Source organism: Myotis davidii, unplaced genomic scaffold, assembly GCF_000327345.1.
Source record: "Myotis davidii unplaced genomic scaffold, ASM32734v1 scaffold911, whole genome shotgun sequence".
Taxonomy (NCBI): domain Eukaryota; kingdom Metazoa; phylum Chordata; class Mammalia; order Chiroptera; family Vespertilionidae; genus Myotis; species Myotis davidii.
Genome location: NW_006282530.1, coordinates 51,182 through 62,198, shown reverse-complemented (window position 1 = coordinate 62,198; position 11,017 = coordinate 51,182). Strand labels below are relative to the sequence as shown.

The 11,017-nt window shown below is 40.9% G+C and overlaps 1 long non-coding RNA gene across 1 annotated transcript in view; it reads right to left on the bottom strand.

Annotated features, from left to right (window-relative positions):
* LOC107182236 overlaps nt 1-2,886 on the bottom strand; it is a 16,195-nt gene extending 13,309 nt beyond the window's left edge. Inside the window, exon 1 of the long non-coding RNA XR_001512955.1 lies at nt 2,280-2,886. This is a non-coding gene — a long non-coding RNA (uncharacterized LOC107182236). The remainder of the gene's footprint in view (nt 1-2,279) is intronic.
* Nucleotides 2,887-11,017: the final 8,131 nt, after the last annotated feature.

Genomic DNA, 11,017 nt, shown 5'->3' with positions numbered 1-11,017 from the left:
ACGCCCCAGCACCAGCCATCTTCAGGACTCCCAAGCAGGATACCAGGCTTTCTTCGTGGCATTCTTAGTGGCTTCAAGTCTTTAGAGCTCAGACAGGGCTCTTTAAAACAGGATACTCCAGTCAAAGTTTTCCGTTAATAAAACCACTATTAGGAACCAGTCTTATTGAATATATGCAAAGAAATGTATTGCCATGACTTAGCATTGCCAAATTTCAGAGGAATTACATAAGGAAGAAAACATACTGATCTGCTCTAAGAGTTTCTGACTTTCCTTGCCAATTTCTTTTCATGGATTCTTCAAAGTTATAACAAAACAGTATCTGTTGGCATAAAACCTTCTCTATATGCATAACCATGCCTAAGACCTTTTATTCTAAACAGCCTTTCCGAGCTTTCTACAGTTGAGGTTTGTACTACCCCTGACATGGGCATGGTTACGCAGGCCTGCAAGACAGTATACAGGCTGCCAACCATCAACTGTCTCTCAACAGAGAACAAAAACCTGGTGGGCACTCTTCCCTGCCCAGTTGGGTACCTGCCCTCTTGGCAGCTAGACACCCTTTACTTTTGGGGTTCACCCCACACAGTCCCCTTCCAGCATAGCCAACATACATAGCTATAACATTGTCCCTCAGTGTGGGAGACTGGACACTTGCCAGTTATTCCCAAAGACTACTAAGGACTGTAGACCATCACCAGTCCACAGCTACAGCTACATTTAAACCTGTAAGAGAATTGAAGGTTAATACAACATATTAATACAATGAAACATGATATTGGCATCATGGCTGCTTCAGGCAGCCAAATCTTCTGCGACTAAACATGTGACACTAAAGTCTACTCTTGACCTTCCTATAAATTGTCCTTGTCTCTTTGGAGCCATGTCCATGAAGATGCAGGCATCATCTAGGTCTAATATATGGTGTTGTGGGGGGCTCCCGGCAGCATGAATGATCACGAGCAAGGTTACCAGAATCAGGCAGGTCGAGCACACTGTAGCTTGAGCTTGAGCGGGTTGTGCTGATCTCAATTGACGATCCATTTGGTGCAAGGATGGGACCGCTGACCGAATGTAAGTGTGATGGACCCAGGTCGCGACACCGTCTACCTTGAGAGCGGTGGGGGTTGTCAGCACCACAGTGTAGGGAGCTTTCCAACGTGGCTCGAGGGTCTCCCAGCAGTGCCTTCTGATGTAGACCCAATCTCCTGGTCTGTGCTGATGAGGAGTTGGGGTTGGGCCAGTCTCGTAGATGGCGCGGAGGCACGGCCAAATGTCCTCGTGTGCCCTCTGGAGCCCTCTCAAAGTAAGAGATAGTTAAAGAAAAGGGTTTTATAGGGAGTGGCCTGCCAAACATGATAGGAGAGCCACCCAGTCCCCTCCAGTCTCCGAGTCAGATTCCTCCTCTTTTGAAGAACTTCAAAGTCTTGATGGCTTCTAGGTAACCCTGTTTATTACTTACAGCGCTCTGCTTTCTTGCCTTTCTACCCGTTCCCTTTGTGGCAGAGCAGCAACCAGGCATCTTTCAAGGGAGTGCGCTAGAAGCGGGTATCAGCCCCTCCTTTGCTAGCAGCAACAGGTACCAAACCCTTTCAGTACATTTTACCAGCTTCATTCCCGACCACCTTTACAGATTCTAAGGTCCATTGTCTTCCTTTAACCAGCAAGCCAAATGACACTGGCCTGTATTATTTAATTCAGCACAGGCAGGAGGAAGGGCCCATGAAATCTCTGCCCTGAGGAACTGTGAGCCCCACCCTTAAATGTCCCAATCAGACTAGAAAAGCCACAAATACCTTTCAAATCTACCCCAGAATTTCAAAATCCCAACCCAGCACAGAGTATCACATAGCAAATCAAAGTTCCCAGCAAACAAACAGACAAAGAGATGTTTACTAATTAGGCGGGCCGATTCCACCTCTGACAAAGAGCAAGCTCCCTTGGGCGGCTGCTTAGGGCACTTTGCTATCGGTCAGAGCATTCAGCCTTAAATAAATCAAGTGTGTGCCTTTTTTTTTTTTTTTCGCAGACTTCCACACTTATATGAACAAATAATTATACCCAAGTAGACATACAAATATCAAATAAACATTTACACTTACACACTTTCAGTGAACAAGTACTTTTACAGTCTTGGGATCTTGAGCAGATAACAGGAACACCGCCCAAGTCCCCTGATTTGGGGCCCGACAGGAACAGATGTGGAGGCCTCCCTTTCCCACATCCCTGGACAGGATTCTTGACCTATGTCTTATCCAGATAGTAACGATACTCATCACAAACAAACAAATCCAAGACCAAAAAACAAGAAAACCAAGGCCAGAAGTACCCTCTGACGTTTCAGGGGTACCAAGGAAGGAGAAATTAGGCCACGTCCAGGCCTTCTCACAATCCACCAGTGACCAGTCCCAGCTCACTGGCCTACCACTCATTCAACATTTTATTTTTTCCTCCCATCACATCAAAGCCATGCTTTCCAGTTAGTTAGAACTCTTAACCTTAATTTTTAGGTTACATGTAAATAATTAACAGTCCTCAGATTAGCAATACATTCAAATTTTTTTTAAGAGACACAGATACATATTTAAGCAATAAGGACAGATCAATTTACAGAAAGCAGTTTCTACCTGAAATAATCGTACTTTACTTTAGAAATTGGATTACTGCTATCAGTGCCTTTTAAAGAATTTGACATAAAAATAAATCCGCTAGGCAAGCACACTTCTTGCCCCATAGATGATTTGAACGTAAAAGTTTTAAGTTTCCAGCCAATAGGCCTGGCATAGCTGCTAAATTTCAAAATGGTCACAATTTTCCTGCTGGGGAAGTCAAGAAGCAAACCCATAGCTATTCACATGTAAACTTGACTATCAACTTCCTGATGGTACTTGCCTCAGGGGGAAATTTCAAAAGAGCTCTCACCAAATAGCCCTCAAGGTCACCCTAAACTGTGGCAACTGAGGAGGTTGGATATGTTTGTCAGGTTCATCTCTGCCATTTTTAAGGCCAAAACAGTCTCAGGTTTTTATTCTGTACACAGCAAAAGGTCAAGTCCAGCTCAAAACTATGTGCACTCATTTTTAAACTGGCCTTTTCCCTTTACATGTGCACAGAAATCCCAGATGCATTAAGTCATTAGCTGGAAGAAAAAGATAAAGATGGCAAAGATGAGGCTAAGAAGTGGCTTTCTTGGGGAGTGACGTCCATATTGGATGGCCATGTGGGCTTCTTTCTTTCATTCCCCCACATTCTGTTCAAATAAAATATAAGGTATTTTCAATTAATAGATTAACTTCTATCATCTAGACTTCATACTAGGCATACTTAGATAGCCACACAAAGGAGGGGAGAGGGCAGGCCCCCTCACTCCACACTCACACACTTTCACCAGACATTCATTCAGAGTTTAAATAATCCATTCAATTCCTAACAACTTCCCAACTCCTGAGGGAGCTCTAAAGCCTCCCCCAATCTCCTTGAAATGATCAATCACAATACCCAAAGGAGCAGTCTGAGTCCATCCCATAATGTCGTCCAGTAAGTCCACAGAAAAAACATAAAAACACAGAAAACTAAGAGGGCCCGAAAATACAACCTTCCAAGTCCATGGAAGCAAAAACCGAAAGCTAGACAATAGCTGCACGCCAACCAGCGGGAGTGACCCACTTATTCTCACATTGAGGGGTTTCTACAGACCTTCCGACTCCATGGAAGCAAAAACTACACCCCTCCAAATGGAGGATCGAGGTGTCCCCTGACTCCTCCCACCCGTGATCCCCCAGTGCATCCACTTAGATCATTATGGGCACTTACAGAATTTCAGAAGTGAGCTCACACAGGACAGATACAGAACAAGTCCCTGAACAGAGGCAGTAGAAAACTGCCTAGGAATGCTTCTCTTCTACCTTTTTTTTAAAAAAAGATGAGCCAGATTTGAACCCTTAGCCAGTCCAAGTTTTGATGGTGAATACCATCTAGAAGCCATTCCTCCATATACAGGACAGGTGCCTTAGAGATAACATATAACATAACATATATCACACAGAACAGAATACACAACACACAGATATTTACCGTGGTCAGTCAGACTCTCTGGATCAGGGGTCCCTCAAGGGTCTTGGGGATCCTAGACGAGCCCCCAAATGTTATGCCCAGATTTCAAGATCCCCAAAAGCCCACCAGGGAGCCAGCAGAGTCCTATGCAAAAGCAAAGAGTCTTTATTCGAGCTAGCTCGAGCTCCCCGTCCACCACACTCACAGACACAATGGCACGCCAAGTGGTAGAGAGAGAGAACTCTGTTTGGAGAGAGGATTTATAGGGGGTTGGAGTAAGGGGAGGAGAAAGGACTGTGGGCCCTGCCAATTGGCCAGGCGCAAGTCAGTGTCTTGTTAAACAGGATCTGCTAATATCTATGGCGCGCACTTCCCTTGATTGTCATGGGTTAGTTTAAAGAAATCCTAGGTGTGGATATCAGAGGCTTGGGCTTCTTGGAAGAAGCTCCTTGCTGAGCCCATGGCTAAGGCTGCTGCCCAAAAATGGAGGATCCGAGGCAAGATGGAGGGCATAGCCCAGGGGTGGGCAAACTTTTTGACTTGAGGGCCAAAATGGGTTCTTAAACTGGACTTAGAAGAAGGAGCTGCAGCCGTGTTTTCCGACATTTCCATGTTAAAACTGCTGCTGGTGAAGGAGCAGAGGGGAGAGCAAGAGATCCCTCTGCTCTTTCAGCTCTGTGGGCCAGATAGAACAGCCGAATGGGCCGGATCTGGCCCGTGGGCCATAGTTTGCCCACGGCTGTTGTTTTTAGCCCTTACCCTGGGGCAAGATGGAGGGCATAGCCCTTACCTTGGGGCAAGATGGAGGGCGTAGTCCTCGCCCTTTCACAGTCACTGTGGAAGACAGTCTGGAGTTTGCTCAAAAAGTTAAAAATAGAACTCCCATTTGACCCAGTTTCCAGGACTATATCCCAAGAAACCAGAAATACCAATCAGAAAGGATATATGTACCCCTACGTTCATAGCAGCACAATTTACAATAGCTAATATTTGGAAACAGCCTAAGTGCCCATCAGGAGATGAGTTAATTAAAAAACTATGGTTACTTTCAACATGGCAGCTGATAGGATGGCATGGAGTGAGAGAATGTGACCGAGTGAAGATGTGAGAGGGGTATGTGTGGACCTGTGTGGTATGTGTGTAGGTAAGAAAGGGACATATAGATATCTCAGGAGTCCCAAGGACTGACAGATCAGGCTCTTCTAGAGGGGGAGCCCTTGCTATTGCTACAGACACCCTAGGCCGGCTCCACTTTGGCATGGGATGCATGCCATCTTATAAAGGGGAGCAACAGAGGCCAGGATTGCTACTATACCAACATGCAGACTGATCTCAGACACACCCTGGGACCTGCACAGGGAACTGCTTGTAGCCATAACCCTCATGGAACCACCATGGTGCTCCAGCAGTGAGCAGTGCAGTACCACAATGTGGATCCCAGACATCTGCAGTGAGAGTGCCCCAGACAGAACTCCTGAGCTGTGCCTCCTAGCAGGAGCCCAAACCCAGTGTCTCAGGTTCTCCCATTTCAGGTTCCCACATTGTGAGTGCAAACCATGAATATTCCACTCCTCACTCCATTCCTTATCCCAAAACAGAACCATAGCCCGATGCATGCTACACCCCTCCCCCCAGCCCCACCCAGACAGAGCTCTTGCCAAATGAGTGCCCTACCCCCTGCACAGACAGAACAATCTGCCAAAATCACAGACAGACCCATTCCCTGCACAGAGAGAGCATGCTCCACCACTAGCACAGAGAGACACTTTAGCTGGTGTGCACCACCTCCACACCCACCCAGCACAGACAGAGCCTCAGCCCAGTGTGTGCTATCCCCCGGCAGAGACAAACCCTTTGGCTGGTGGATGCCCTGCCCCCAGCACAGATAGAGCTGTCACCCAGTGCACACTACCCTCAGCCCAGGTCAGAGATGCTGGTGTGACCTGGTGTGCCTGATCAGCAGTCACAGGACCATGCTGCAAGTGCACTTCCAGAGGGACCTAGATAACCATCTCACCTTAGGGGCTGGGGCCACACAGTGAATTGCATGCCAGAAGGTTCTGTGCCCTCACAGAGAGTCACATACCAGAGGATCTGTGCACCCATCCTCGCCAACCCCAAGAAACAAGTAAGGGAGGGACCAGATCCATGTAGAAGTGGTTACAACTCAAAGCAGAGACAATAAAGATGTGAAAATCAAGGCAGACCCAGCCCCAGGGGATAGGTAGTCCAAGTCAATTGGATTGTGAAGGGCTTATTTGTTAAACCCCAAGCAGGGAGCCCAGGTCCAGTAAGAGACAGTAACAATGGAGAGACAAAGAAACAACCCCCAAAGGAAAGAAAAGGAGGAATCATCAGAAAAGGAATGAAATGAAATGGAGGCATTCAATATGTCAGAAAAAAATTCTGGGTCATATAGTTCATAAACCAGATGGATGACAAAATCAACAACTTATGTAAGAAGTAAAAGGAAAAATATACATATTTACAATAAAAAACATGATGGAAGTTTTCAAAAGTTGACTAGAAGAAGTGGAGGACTGAATTAGTGAGTTAGAAGATATGGGAGAGAAACAATTTCAAACTGAACAACAATTGAAGAAAAAAAAAGAAAGCAGGAGGAGAGCTTTGGAACAACACAAAATGAAGCAACATACGTATAATAGGGATGCCAGAACAAGAAGAGGAGGAAAGATTAGAAAAACTATTTGAAGAAATAATGACAGGGAATGAAATGAAATGGAGGCATTCAATATGTCAGAAAAAAATTCTGGGTCATATAGTTCATAAACCAGATGGATGACAAAATCAACAACTTATGTAAGAAGTAAAAGGAAAAATATACATATTTACAATAAAAAACATGATGGAAGTTTTCAAAAGTTGACTAGAAGAAGTGGAGGACTGAATTAGTGAGTTAGAAGATATGGGAGAGAAACAATTTCAAACTGAACAACAATTGAAGAAAAAAAAAGAAAGCAGGAGGAGAGCTTTGGAACAACACAAAATGAAGCAACATACGTATAATAGGGATGCCAGAACAAGAAGAGGAGGAAAGATTAGAAAAACTATTTGAAGAAATAATGACAGAAAACTTCCCTGATTTGGTAAAGAAAAAAGTCACAGAAGCACAGAGAGCCCCAAACAAGGTGAACCCCAAAATACCCACACCAACTCATGTGGTAATTATGATGCCAAATGTTAATGACAAAGAGAGAATCTTAAAGGCTGCAGTAGAGAAACAGAGAGTTACCTACAAAGGATATCCCATTATGTTATCAAATGATTTCTCAACAGAAATATATCAGGCCAAAGGGAATGGAATGACGTATACAAAGTGATTCAAAGCAAGGAAGTGAATCCAAGAATACTCTATAGAGCAAGGCTATCATTCAAAATTGAAGGGAAAATCAGGAGCTTCACAGACAAAAAAGGCTTAGGGAATTTATCTCTACCAAGCCAGCAATGTAAGAAATACTAAAGGGACTGTTGTAAAAAGAAGAAATATAAAGTGAAGAAGGAAAACGGGCATAAGGAATAAAAATGGCTATAAACAAGTACCTATCAATAATAAACTTAAAAGTAAATGGATTATAAACACTAATCAAAAGACATAGAGTGGCTAAATAGATAAAAAAAAAAAATGGCCCATATATATGCTGTCTACAAGAGGCCCACCTCAAAACAAGGGATTCACATAACCTGAAAATGAAAGGACAGAAAATTTTTTTAAGGAAAATGGAAATGAAAAAAGGTTGGGGTAGTTATTCTTATATCTAACAAAATAGATCTCAAAGTAAAGGCATAACAAAAGATAAGGAAGTCCACTTCATAATACTAAAGGGATCAATACAAAAAGAGGATATAACTCTGGTAAACATATATGCATCCAATGCAGGAGCACCCAAATACATTAAAAAAAATTTTTTCTGAAAGATATCAAGGGAGAGATCAACAGCAATACAATCATGGTAGGGGAGTTTAATACCCCATTGATATCACTGGAAAAATCCTTTCGACAAGAAATCAGCAAAGAAATTTCAATCCTAGAAAAACTCACTATATCAGATGGACTTAATTGACATCTTCAGAAAATTTCACCCCAAAGCTACAAAATATGCATTCTTCTTAAATGCATATGGTAAATTTTCAAAGAAAAACCACATATTGGGTCACAAACAAAGTTTCTTCAAATTTAAGAAGATTGAAATCATATCAAGCAATTCTCAGACCACAATTGCATAATATTAGAAATGGACTCCAATAAAAAAATTTAAAAAATCAAACACTTGGAGGATAAATAGGATGCTATTAAACAGTGATTGACTTGTCAAAGAGATCATAGAAGAAATTGAAAACATCCTGCAAACAAATGACAATTAAACACAACAATCCAAAATCTATGGAACAAAGTGAAAATAGTCCTGAGAGGGAAGTTCAAACCTCTACAGGCCTACATCAAAAAACAAGAAAAAATGGTAATAAATTATCTAACTCTACAACTTAAAGAATTAGAAAGAAAGCAACAAGAAAAGCCCAAACTAAGCAGAAGGAAGGAAATAATAAAGATCACAGCAAAAATAAATGACATAGAGACTAATAAACACCCCAAAAGATCAATAAAACCGAGAGCTGGTATTTGAAAAGATAAACAAGTTTGATGAACCTCTAGCCAGGCTCACCAAGAAGCAAAGAGAGAGGACACAAATAAACAAATTCAGAAATGAAAGAGGCAAAATAACAAAGGACCCCACAGAAATACAAAACATTGTAAAAAAATACTATGAAAAATTATATTCCAACAAACTGGTCAACCTATAAGAAATGGAGATGTTCCTAGAAAAATACAAGCTTCCAAAACTCAATCAGGAAGAATAAAAAGAAAAACCTGAATAGGCCTGTAACTACCAATGAAGTTGAGGCAGTAATAAAAAATCTTCCAGCAAACAGAAACCTTGGGCCTGATGGATTCACAGGTGAGTTTTATCAAATCATCAAAGAAGAACTAAAACCTATTCTCCTCAGACTATTCCAAAAAATTCAAGAGGAACACTTCCAAGCTCCTTCTATAAACAGGTATTACCTTAATCCCAAAACCAGATAAAGACACTACAAAGAAAGAGAATTACAGGCCAGTATCTATGATGAACATAGATGCAAAAATCCTCAACAAAATTCTAACAAATCAGATGCAGCATTAAATTAGAAAGGTCATACACGATGACTAAGTGGGATATATTTCAGGGATACAAGGATGGCACAATGTCTGCAAATAAATACAGGTGATACATCACATAAACCAACTGAGATATAAAAATCTCATAATCATCAATCAGTGCAGGAAAAAGCATTTGATAAAATCCAACACCTTTTCCTGATAAAAACACTCAGCAAAGTGGGAATAGAGGAATCATATCTCAACATAATAAAAGCCTTATATGAAAAACCTATAGCCAACATCAGACTCAATGGCCAAAAACTAAAACCTTTTCCCCTAAGAACAGGAACAAGACAGGGATGCCCACTCTTACCACTCCTGTTCAACATAGTACTGGAAGTGTTAGCCATAGTGATCAGACAATAAGAAGAAATAAAAGGCATCCAAATTGGAAAAGAAGTAAAATTGTCACTATTCTCTGATGACATGATATTATATATAGAAAACCATAAAGACTCCATAAAAAAACTATTAGATTTAATAAATGAATTCAGCAATGTAGCAGCATACAAAAATAACACCCAGTAATCTATGGGTGACTCAAAGAAATCTATAGATCCAATGCAATCTCTATTAAAATACCAATGGCATATTTCAAAGATATACAACAAACGCTCCAAAAATTCATCTGAAATAAAAAAAGACCCAGAATAACCACAGCAATCATGTGAAAGAAGAACAAAGTGGAGGGATCACTATACCAGATATCAAGCTATATTACAAAGCCATGGTTCTCAAAATTGCCTTGTACTGGCACAAGAACAATGGAACAGAGCATAGAACCCAGAAATTGATCCAAGCCCATTATGCTCAATTAATATTTGGTAAAGGAGGCAAAAGCATACAATGGAGTCAAGATAGTCTTTCAATAGATGGTATAAGGAAAATTGCACAGATAGATGAAAAAAAATGAAACTATTTACACCATATACAAAAATAAACTCAAAACAGTAAAGGACTTAGATCAGTGGTTCTCAACCTTCCTAATGCCATGACCCTTTAATGCAGTTCTTCATGTTGTGGTGACCCCCAACCATAAAATTGTTTCCATTGCTATTTCATAACTGTAATTTTGCTACTGTTATGAATCTTAATGTAAATATATGATATGCAGGATATATTTTCATTGTTACAAATTGAAACATAATTAAAGCATAGTGATTAATCACAAAAACAATATGTAACTATATGTATGTTTTCCGATGGTCTTAGGCGACCCCTGCGAAAGGGTCGTTCGACCACCAAAGGGGTCGTGACCCACAGCTTGAGAACCGCTGATTTAGATGTAAGACAGGAAACCATAAAAATCTTAGAAGCAACATCAGATATATGTCATAGCAATATATTTACCAATGCAGCTCCTAGGGCAATGATGGAGAACTTTTTGAGCTTGGTGTGTCAAAATTTTGAAAGAACCCTAACTTAACTTTTGTGCCATGTCACATATAGAAATATTCATAATTTTTTTTTTAATATTTGCAACCATGGTAAAAAAATATTTATATTTTTGGTATTTATTTTATATATTTAAATGCCATTTAACAAAGAAAAATCAACCAAAACCTATGTATAAAATGACCAAAAACAGAAAAACAATGTACATTTAGGAAAAAATAATAATAAAAACAATGATAATCAAATGGTATGAAAACTAGAAATTAGTGACTTTTTTAGTGCTGAAGTTTGTCTGTTAATTCTTCGATTGCAGGTTCATACTTGGTGCATTTCAAGGACAGGAATGTGCCA